The sequence below is a fragment of the Varroa destructor genome, unplaced genomic scaffold (assembly GCF_002443255.2).
Source record: "Varroa destructor unplaced genomic scaffold, Vdes_3.0 BEIS01000007.1, whole genome shotgun sequence".
Lineage (NCBI taxonomy): Eukaryota > Metazoa > Arthropoda > Arachnida > Mesostigmata > Varroidae > Varroa > Varroa destructor.
Genome location: NW_019211460.1, coordinates 27,279,254 through 27,291,107, shown reverse-complemented (window position 1 = coordinate 27,291,107; position 11,854 = coordinate 27,279,254). Strand labels below are relative to the sequence as shown.

The window sequence follows — 11,854 nt, the reverse complement described above, 5'->3', positions numbered from 1 at the left end:
AATGAAGCACGTACGTTATTGCTAATAGGGAAGCAATCTATTATCCTATTTGAAGCGTAACTGTTAGAGAGGGGCAAAACAATGGTTAGGCATAGATGAAGACACAACCGTACGTAGTATAATAAGACGTCAAATACATCAGCTGATATACTTTATAGCAAAATTTTACTGTATTTGCTTGGAGTGTCCTCACATGTGCTACTCATAATATATCTTGTAAACTGCTTTCCAGCACTCCCCGGGCGATAAGTTCTGTAGATTCTGACTGCCATAGACCTTCGAGCAGCACGCCTTAAATACAGATTCTACTCTTTATAAACACGCTTGAATAAAACTATACGACAGGCGAATTGCGGAACCTATCTGTTTCAATTCTTCTCTAAAACGTCTCGGCGGTGTCAGTATGTGTTACGAATTAAAATGACGTTTCAGTCAAAACATCGAAAAACTGACCAGACGTATTTTGAAACAAATGAACGACGCGCAAACGCCTCGTGCCATAATAATTAATTGTGCTAATAAAGTGCAGCCTGCAAACAATCAGGTACCTGTACTAAGAATAAGCCTTACTTTAGATATATCCATCAACGGCTACGTTGCACTTGCGACGCACAAAAACTGCGACAATTTGTTACCTCAAAATACTAAAAGTCTTGAACGAACGTCTTGAGCAAAAAAGACAATGAAGCGACAGAAGATTTTATTATTACTCAATCTTCAAACGTTGGATGCCGTGATATACTTGAAGCGAGCGCGGTAGTTTGTCTGCAAGAAGGAGCCATCGAAAACTGGCTTTGTTAGGAAGACCAGGGGTGAGCGAGACTGAACATTATGCACGTTGTCGGTTTTGTAGATCGTAGAAACTCCGGCTCTGAAAAAGGGTAAAAAGGTGTGAATTGACCACTTGGAAATCAAAGCCCACCGGATAAAGATATCGGTTTTCCCTACACTGCTACATAGCCATATTCCTTGAACTATTAGTAGCTCCACCGCTGCCACTGCTGGCGCCATTGTTACTATTTCCGAAAGAAAGACAGCACGTAAGTCGTACCGAAATATAAATGTCAACATTTCATAGGCCTGGAAAGACTCGCGAGTAGGCTAACGTAGAAGACATTGGATTGCACACAAATTGATGTGTGTTTTTTGGCCATTTTTATACATCTGTTAGGAGGCTGTACTTAGCACTAAAGCCCAAGTACTTTTTGAAGTGGTAAAGTTGCAGTGAGGCCTTCCTAATCGTCCCGCTCCGTACATAGAGTGATCTGCTTACCACAATGCATATCATGGAGATGTATAAACAGAAACTACATACAATTGATTAACCGTTAGAAATAGCACAGTTTCATCATGACCAGAAACGGAAAATAGAACGGTACCCGTCGCTAGACAAGAGGTCCATAGACTAAAATAACATTCGTTCGGTCAATATTTGATTGAACTTTAGTAGGGGGGGGGGGGGGGCATTATTACATTAGCTAATGTTTTATATGTATATGATCAGACTACAGATAAAGTTCAACAAAACAGAAGATATTTTAACTTAAGTTTTATAGTTTTTCTCAAAATCTAGCTCCTCAAAAATTGAAAACTATAAACGAACACTTTATTAGGTAAGGGGCTCTTATAGTCGAAATGAGATATCTTCTTCGTTATACCTGCACTTGCATATAGCTAAACGGTGTGCTTTTTGGGCGAGTCTGCACATTCAATCGCTAGTCTTTTTGTACTAAAATGAATCCCTACCTCGCCACAAATTACAAACATTAAATGGCAATATTGACGCCGCAATGTTTCACTCCTAGCAGAAAAGATCGTAGATGAAGTTGAATCAATTAGCGCCATTGTAGCAATTTCTATTGTCGTGGTATTCGTACGAGCTATATAATACCGATAATATCTCTATAGTAGAAGAAATAATAAATATAGAAGCTAAGATCTGTCGAAGTATATCGAGTTGTCTATTCTGAAGCGACAATATCTGGAGGCAAACTTTCACTGATAGAGTGAACGACCTCTAATGACGAAGCGTTTTGAAACACACTGTGCCGTGCAGCCTTTTAACAGACAAGGCCAAGAGAATGTGCTACTGTATGCCGCACGTCGGCCCCCGGTGTGCGAGAACTTCTGGCAGCTAAGGTTCTGCGGATCCATGAGGCATGAGAGCCATTGAGACACTTTTCGACAGAGAAAGGCTATAGTCAGACCTTGCCTCTTTTTCCTTATTTTTTTTTCGTTACTTCAAGGCAGGCCTTTTCCATGGCACTGTCGAATGGCTACGAAAACGTTTAGCGTCTATGAAAGAGGCGTCAGTCGTCGCAGCAGCGAACGTCGCTGAGTTTCTTACTGCTCACTCAAAATACTCACCCTCGTTGCTTTTCATCTGCTTTTGCCCACTCTCGCTATATATAAACGTGCTATAACCGTACTGATAGAAGCGGGTGATGTACGTTAGCCGCAGCGGCCTAGATGAACGAAAAGAATGATCAGCTCCCACCGAAAACTCATATCGCCTGACCTTGAGCTTCGTAGAGGAATGTTATATTTCGATCAATATTCAAACCTCTGAATTAATAGGAAAAAGTAGGATTTCATATTAAATAAAGCAACTGAAATGGTTTTTTGTCAGAAGTAAACGTACATTAGAATGCTGCAGATAAAGGGGTGGCAGACATCGTCCAATACGGAATACTTAGTACTTGTAATGTCTGCTCCAACTAAAAACATTGGTTAAATATTACCCTTCTTCCAATCGTGGGTCTGATTTAGTTGCCTGGATCGGTTTAGCCAAAAGTTTACTTCGTTCAATAACGGATTTCTCTCGTATCATGGGTATATATCATCATGGGGCTCAGATAGCAATACCTAAAAACTATTTCAAAAGTACGAGTCAACTGAATGAATCTGGCCGCCTTCAGTAGTACTCATTGCCAAAAGCTAACAATCTATGAAAATTACTCGGATTTGGATAGTTACGCTACATAAAATAGGCTCACCGAATATCAAATGTTTCGTTTTTTAGCAGATTAAATTGAAAAGTATGTATTTTTTAATTTTTCATTCTCTGATACGCTGGCAGAGAAACACAGCAGGAATTAGAAATAACAACACAAATGACAAAATAATCGTGGAACACCGTATTTATACGAAACCCAAAATGCCCCAGTAAAATACTGACTACTATTCAGCTCTTGTTCATTTTGTCGTGACGCTCAGGTTAAGAGACTTTCCAGTTCTCAGGTTGATGCAATGGAAGGTATACACTCCGCTCCTGTGTATGCTGCATAAAGGACACCTTCGAACTGCATTCCACCTCTGTCACTCGTCCAACTACTCCGACTTGGCAGAGAGCGACACACAAATGCACACTTATTATCAAGGTGGTCATTTTTTTCTACATTCGCCAAGTATCGTGCGTGTGACCTGTGTACATCTCAGAAATTCTGTGAATGCCCCTATCTTTCCACTCATCGTTATTGCGGCATATACGCGCTGCCGGGAGTTGCAGGAGCTTATGAAAAATTTGACGGGCAAATTATCGGCACTTCTGCCGCGGTGTACACGAGTTGCATTACATGTGATATTTTCAACAAGCAGGGATCCCTTCCCCCAAGTCCATTATTCGCGCGCTTAGTTATAAGCTTTAGGCTTAGTTATAAGCTTTAGGCTTCGCAGTACTAAACCCAGCAGAAGTGATGATCGCAACAGCAGTCATTGTATCAACAAGGGCCTTTTGAGTGTCTGCTTTGTTGGGAGGGGGACGGGGGACTCAAAACGAGACAATGATGCGTTTGTGTAGCGTCTGTCGTAAGCTTCTGGTGCATTGTGCATATAACACATGACGCCCCGTCTATCCGTCGAGTTGTTTTAAGGGTGGTATGCGTATGACGAGCCCCAGAGCAAACAACTGACTGCTTGCCATGCACTTATTTTATTTCTGAAATAAGAACTGGAAAACATTGGCGAACTTCAAGCTTTGCTGATATTCTTGGTATGCGTAAGTTAGACGGGGGATAGGGAGAAGGAACATGTCGTAAACATACCTGGAGTAGGAAATGGAAACTTGTCTCACATCTAGGTGGTTGAGAGCTCCAAAAAAAAGCTGACATTTTTCAGTTTCCATGAAATTCGGGCATGTAATTCTGTTAGATAACAGACTTTTAAGCCGTTTAAAGTGCGGGAACTTCAGACATTCAGAACATTGTACTCCTCATCATCGATCAAAAGACTACTAGAGAATTTGAAGGTGATGTTATATATGTAGACTTTTCACGGCAGCTGTCACTATATCGTGATGTCAGCTCAGCGATACCATTCAAGCCGTCGCTACCAGAAACACTAACAAGGACTAACACCAACAGACTGCATCATAGTGTAACAGTGTAAACTTCTAGACGTCGTTAATAACAATAATAGTTAATCCTGCAGTCTCACAATAAAAACATAATGGTAGATTATGTTGTTGTTAAAATGTGAAACGATTATTATGTATTTTAATATTTTACTAAGAAATAATTTACTAGAAAGTGAATTACGCTTTTAGTATCCTCATTATATATTATACTATTATATAATGTATATACACTATTATATAATATGAGCATTGACACGTAAACATTCAAGGTCCTGCACAGTTTGCACAACAAAACCTCATAAAATGAGGCTAGGTTTAGCAACATAGGATACTTGTACACAAACATATAGCGTTAATTTTTATGCCTGGTGGATTCATAATGGACAGGGTGAAATATTAAATAATAAATTTGTGTGCAGAATTATATCACCTATGCGTTCTCTCAGTACTGATTTTGTCGTTAAGGTTGCACGAGCTGTCCGTACAACTAAAGATTAACGTTGAAAGGCGCTTCTTCATAAGCCTGGTTAATACAGTATCGTGTCATGAAAAGTAGAGTCAGAAGAAGAATAACCTCAAAGACACGTCAACGTTGTCGATAAAGTCGCAAACCTCCTGAAAATAATTAGAAACATAGAAATTATGCATGAAACCGGAAAAATGATCAGTTACAATATTTCGATAAACCACGGACCTACACAGGTCAGTACAAATATCAGACGGCGCAATTACCTATTCATTCAAACTGATGCCACTCCGGGCCCGTTGGGAAAGCGTGTCAGGATAGGTGTATGTCACGTTTGTTCCTACATTGTATTTAGAACGAAACTTTAATACCTTGCACCCATGCAATTAGCCATTTGTTGTTTGTTTGTTTGATGTTTATAGTAGAAAACAGAAACCCTTAAGTGGGTTCCCGTGCTGCTCTTTAGATCTCGACCAAACACGACGCTAACGCACAAACTCACAGCGGATAACCAATTCAGATAATACAAGTGAGATGCGTCAGACAAACTTATAGCCTGTTCTAATTAACCATATCTGAAAGCTTTGCATTGCTGTTATCAAAACTCAACTACAAAAGTAAAAAAGAAACCATCGTAGTTTATATGCATGTCAGCGTTCTACACGGTACAGCTTCTCGGTACCCCAGCTAGAAAAACATCATGGTATTCAATAATTAGCTAACTGTGGCCACTGCCTCATAGGATAAACACTTCATATAATTAGACCAATATACGTTATTTATTAGGCAAATGAGTCCAAGTTGTCTAGGACCTCTTAACTGACGGCATCTCGTCTTGCAGTGCTTAGTCTCCTAATCAAAAACTCATTGTTCTTTCACTCCAACGCGGTATGCTACTTCTCAACAGGCGCACCATGCCATTTTTCTTGCGCTGTCAAGCTTTGTAACAACGAAGGTGAGCGATTTTAGGCTCCAGGCCACTTCAAATAGCAGCATTAACACATTACGATGTGTAGCCGTTACCTGTAGAAATGTAAGTGGTCGTAAATGCACTGCAGGGGTATCACCGTAACTGGGATGAAGTGCTGTGAGCAAACAAAACACTTGACAATTGGATACGTTTTTTATGGCAAAGGCAAATTGAGCTGCACATGGAAAATGTGTATGTATATTTCATGTAATCCTATGGACTATCAAATTCCACTTCGAGCCAAAGCAACGTTGGTTCGCATATAGAACCAGCGAACGTGATCTTAATTAATTTATCTGTAGAAGCTAAGAAGACTTTCCGTTCCAGGTACTAACGTTTGATCCCAACGATCAACCCTCACCAAGATATTATTGATGAATAGAGCTGAATATAAATGGGATAAACTCTCTGAAGACTATACTAATTTTTTAGATTAAGTAAATGCTAGCTCATTATCGCAATGTATAGTAGTTTGCTAGTATAGTAATTTGAATGTCAATTTTTCACGCGAACGCGTATTTTTTTTCTAATTGCTATCTTTTCGAGCCTGTCTATTCGTTGCGGTAATGGATTAAAAGATAAAGCAACACTCAAAACATCATGGATCTTGAAAGTGCACTCACTTACTAGCTTACAACATGGATAATATAAATTTCGACGGGACCATGGCTGCTTGCAGATCCGCTGATATGAATGGATAGCTTGCTTTGCTTTGTGACGCTTAGCGTGAAGGCGATCCAATCCTGCTAATGTTTGAAGAGAGCTAGGAAATCCTCGATGCGACAGTATGTACAAGCTGATTTTTTTAATTCTTATGCGTCGTTGTAGGCCTTGAGTTCCCGTTCTTTTCTCTTATTACGTTCTTCTCCATGGCCTCAAACCGTTCATAGGACAACTTTACCGCCGCTATCAGGCACAACGGGTATCTAATGGGTTTCCAGCCAAACGTTGAAGCTCAGTGACCTCGAATCGCTGTACAAAGGACTGCTATCACAACATCGCGAGCGAAAGGCTGATGACGAAGGAAACGGAAATGCAGATTGAGGAAATGCATACAGCAGTATTGAAAGGAACAGTACCATTACCACGGAAGAAGTCTACCGACCGAACCAGTTGTCGTTTTCTCAATGAACTATCTTTTTCGAATGGAAACTTCGTCTCAATACTGAAAAGTGTGCCGACACCGAGCGCGACGGGCACGCAAATGCGGTATAAGAGAAGAACGATAGAGAGAGAGAGAGAGATGGAGGTGTCAATAGAGTGCACCGTTGCAGGGACGATTTTCAAACAGTTATACAAAGAATGCGCGTGGTGGTGGTGAACGTGATCTATGGTGATTCGATGGGCGGACGGGGGTCGGTAAGTCGTTCCTGCTTCCGGTTCTCTTTGGTAAGGCCAGAGCCCTTTGCCCCAGGAGACAGCCGAGATAAGATTGGAATAAGTAAATAAGTCGAGTTTTTCCGAGAAGTGGGGCTACAGAAAGGCGGATAAAACGACATACGTTGTTTATAGTAACAAAAGGTACACATGGTAGGTAGGATAGCAAAGCGTGTGCGAATATTCAAAATTAAACATTATTTGACGGGCTACGTCACATGTTGAGGGCATGGCTTACGGCAACGACCGCCTGACCCTTTAAAACTAACTTTTTTGTGATAAAAGACACTAGAAGAAGGGACGTTTCAAGACGGGATGTCAATTCTCTAAAAGGTAATAGAGTTTGAAAGGACAAACGTTTTTCCAATGAGTTCTTTTCTGCCGCTAAATGTCAAAATGTACGGCATGAAGGATAGGCGAATAAGTAATTGCATAATGTATATTGCTTTATTAAACAGAGAAAATTCATAGGTGCCTAATACCCGTCGTATGTGGGTAAATAAAATTAAGCAGTAGTACTATATTAAACTAATTGTAAAATTAATCAAGCTTGATTTGTTTTGCTCTTGAAGTGAAATTATTCAAAAGCTTCCCGTTTTGATCGGAAGCTTTTGTTAGTGTCTGCGTCAAGCTAAAACCTCACTCTTTCCCTTCTAAATCATCCAAAACGCCAATAAGATTAGACACAAGACGAAAAGAAGTCGCTTATGGTATGTTTTGTTGCAGCCATTTTCCCCAAAGATTTTTGCAACCAGATCTGCAAAACGTCAAAGAAGGGCTTAGTTTGTGAACAGCACTCATTTAAAAACAGTGAAATACGAACTTGAGAGATATGACAATAGAGCCAATCGGACATCATGCTCATTAGGGTTATGGAAAAATCCGGAATTTTGTGCCACGTAGGAACGCACAACAGCATCAGTGGATTAGCTTTATGTTCTACCTATCTGAACTTGATAATAATAACTTCAAAAACGTCTCTGCAAATATGCGTAATCCTCATGTACTTTCGTCGGTATCAGGCAGCTCATCGGTTACTTCTGATACCGCATATGATATTACCGGGAAGCACAATTAAAATCACTACTTTCTAAATTTGAGCAGTACACTCAAGTCCATCGAAAAGAAAATATGCTACAATACGCCATTATGCTGGAGATTTAGTTAATTTATTTAAAAGAAGCGGGATACTAGCTTAGATAGTTGAGGATTCGAACAAACTTCCACAACTATCTTTATGAACCTATTCCAAGTTGGATATGAAGAACAGTAAGCGTCCAATAATATTTGGCGCTTTCAAAGGTGTCTTTTTGAAAATGTTCTCTTCCTTTTTGTTCAGTGAAAATTATATATATATATATATGGTGACTTCCGCTTCAATGAGTAAATGACAACGAGACATAGGAGTGTGTCCCATAAGACGTCAACGTTTAGTTAAAATCCCAGCGGCGACTGAAATTGAAATCCAGAAAATTTGATACGTTCTATATTACGTGAATTATTTTGTGTCCCTTATTTCAGAATAAGTGTCACTATCAAAACATATACTTAGAAAAACAACAAAGGAAATGCGTAACTCTTTTTAATTAAGCTTTGATATATGCTCCAGAGGGTTTCGTAACTTTACGATCACCCTAGATAGATCATTATAATATAACACATTAGCTTCATCAGAGACCGCTATGGAGCAAGCCAAAAATTTCGTTCGGACTTTTTTACTTTAATCTTGAGAGAACTTTTCCATTAAAAATATAGCAATCGATCTAATCTAAGTTATGTGAACTTACGAGGTCCGCACGTGCTGTCAATGTTCGACTTGTATTCCGCCGTTGTGAAATGTCTCCTCCGTACGAGACCTACCACAGCGGGTACCGTGTTTGTTCGCTTCAGTTAGAGAGAGACACGTATTAGTTTAGGCTTGAATTCGAGCATAAACATACTTCATTCCCTGCAAGAAACCGGCCATTTGAGGTAATGCCTAAAAGCTTAAGTAGCAAACAAACGACATGAAAACGTTTTAGATAACGTCGAGTTTTAAGTAGTTACACAATTATTTTCTAGGCCGAATAACTAGAATGAGACTGCGTATGATTAGACCACGTTACTACAACAGGATCTATATATCGTACATCAGAACGAACATGGTCATCTCATTCTTTATTCCCGCTTCTAAATAATTCTTTCACTTTAAGAAAAATGCCATTTTTTTCTGTCCTGAATGGTAGGTTAATCCAGTTACGTTAAGAATTTTTGATGTTTTGTTTTATTGTAAAAATCATCTTTTGCAAATGTCCACGATGCCGGACTGCCTTCATCTACCACTTGATTCCGAACACGAAGTAACTCGTAATGGTATAAACATTCATGACTTTACAGAATCGAAGATTTTCCTAGGTCTTCGCCATGAATGGCGCTAAGACTCTAATCGACTGCGTCGATCATGCTAGCCTAAATTCTCATAATATCGTTAGCCGTACGAGACCTATCATAGAATCCTTCCGGAGCATTGCTTGATGCCAACGCAAAACATCTACACCCAACGTGCCCATGTACGCTGTTACATAATAAGCGGTTGGATATATAGGCAGTCAGTTCGGCGGTAACTTAACTGATCTGACATTTCCATAAAGTGTATTTCAGCCAACTTAAAGCGCTAATAACAATAAGCACGTCTACTTTTGAGAATTCCGAACTGGCCAAAATTTGGCTTCCTTAGCCGTCCTCTAGCCGTCTGTATATTTATTTAATTTCGCTTCTCACAACTAAGCTATATTCAATTTATATACAATCGTTTTATTTAATACGACTGCATCCATCTACGGTTGTGAGATATTAAGCCGAATAAACCGCGCAAAACCTTACAAAGAGCTTCGCACTAATTCAGTATAACAATGCCGTACCTTAGCCGGCTATGCACAAATGTACTAAAACCAAAATTCATTGAAATTAATTTAGAGACACGTGCCTACAAGCACACATAGCTCTTCGATATCGGGTACTGCGAAACATAAATGTGCATCAGGTAGTGGGCTAGATATATTTACTGCGCACGCGCAAAAAACGGACTAGAGCACACAGCCGACATATATTATACGCTATTCGAACGTAACCGCCTACCTTAAATAAAAGCCATTCTCGCTGGTCGGGTTTCTGTACTTAGGTTTCGACCATATTATACTGAGATGCATCATAATGATAATCGACCATAGTATGGGGTAGTAAAATCTAGCGTCATCTATTGTGATACTTCTTACGCTTGCGATTCGCGTTACTTTAACGAAGCAGAAGGAAATACGCTCGTCGCAATTTATATTCGAAACTTGTCGAAGGTGACGACAAAGGAAAGCGAGAAGGACTGCGAAGCAATAAACATGGGCGTATTACTATCTGTAAACAAACCACAGTAACGAGCAATACTAAAATAGACACCTGCCAGACCGAAAGCGGGCGAATCGAGCTGGAGTAAGCTTCGACAGCTTTTTGTCGAAAAACGGCATGATTTATTGAGTGCCGATTTCAGTCCTTATACTTATTTCGGCCCGCCAAGTTTCAAATATGTTGTGTCATCCATCCGCCTATTTATTTGTTCCGAATAACCCGAGGATCAACCTATTTTCTACTATAGAGCCGCATTATTTAGATGGATGACCATAATGGTACTTTGCTAAATTTATGGGATTCATATTGTGCTGGTATTCACTGTTGAAGTAACTATCTCAGATCTATCTTCCGTGGAATACTCGTCGTCAAGGGCTAAAATATAACATACGAAGAAGGTATCCCGCACGTAGTAGATTGCAATAAATAAGAGAAACAAACGGCAGTGGAAGACGTGTGACTTTTTTTTCAACTAGTAAACACAAAGAGGATTTGCCCTGAGATCACAAGCTATTGACTACAACAGGTTTAAAATGTGCGTTACATGCTAACTTTCAAATGTCACAGGAACAACTTTACCTACGATGCCCCTCTTACTGACGTTTGTCGACGTCAGTAGAACGTATCGATTAAACTGAAACGTATTAATGAGAACGTTCCTATTGGACCATTGACGCTTCGTTGGCTACAATTATACATGTTTGGTATAGACGACACGATGGCATAACGGCGCCGTCTCTACGATGACAGTGTGCCACAATAAACTACACAACTGCGTCCAATCGTTTAAACATTTTTCACACAGCGCCGCTATAAAGCGAACGACGCTGAATCGAGGCTAGACGAGAAACAACACGTACCACATAGTTCTATTTCGTATCAGCAGTACTAATGCTAATCGTTCCGGCGAAGGCGACGATGCAGTCGAAGGCGATCACGACAAAGTAGCGTAACGTAATGGAGCGTTTTTGCTACATCACAAGCAATCGCATTGTCTTTGACTAGCCCAGACATCGTTTTATCGGGATAGTCATCCAGTGGCGGGCAGCCGACCAAACCAGCGACCCAGTTCAGCGTGCTAGCGCAAGCGACGATGTGAATGAATATTGCAAAAAAAGCAAGACTTCCGTGATGCTTCTTGTTCCGATACACGGGGCCTAATTGCGAAGCTACCTTCGTGTGCAAATAATTGAAAGACCAACGATATTTCGTTCCCTAGTCGGCGAGCGGATAACGACGTCACAGCGACTATCGCCGCCGATGCCGCTACGGTCAATGAAAAGCGATAAAAGAGGGTAAACGTACGGCC

At 40.2% G+C, this 11,854-nt stretch overlaps 1 long non-coding RNA gene across 2 annotated transcripts; it reads right to left on the bottom strand.

Annotated features, from left to right (window-relative positions):
• Window positions 1-683: 683 nt before the first annotated feature.
• On the bottom strand, window positions 684-11,546 carry LOC147754521 (uncharacterized). Of its 2 annotated transcripts, XR_015317045.1 has the most exons (4): window positions 11,406-11,546; window positions 8,955-9,152; window positions 4,785-4,969; window positions 684-871 (listed from the first exon to the last, which is right to left on the bottom strand). It is a non-coding gene; the product is annotated as an uncharacterized LOC147754521 (long non-coding RNA). The 2 variants fall into 2 exon arrangements; XR_015317044.1 differs by lacking the exon at window positions 684-871 and having other exon boundaries at window positions 3,123-4,969.
• Between the last annotated feature and the right edge of the window lie 308 nt (window positions 11,547-11,854).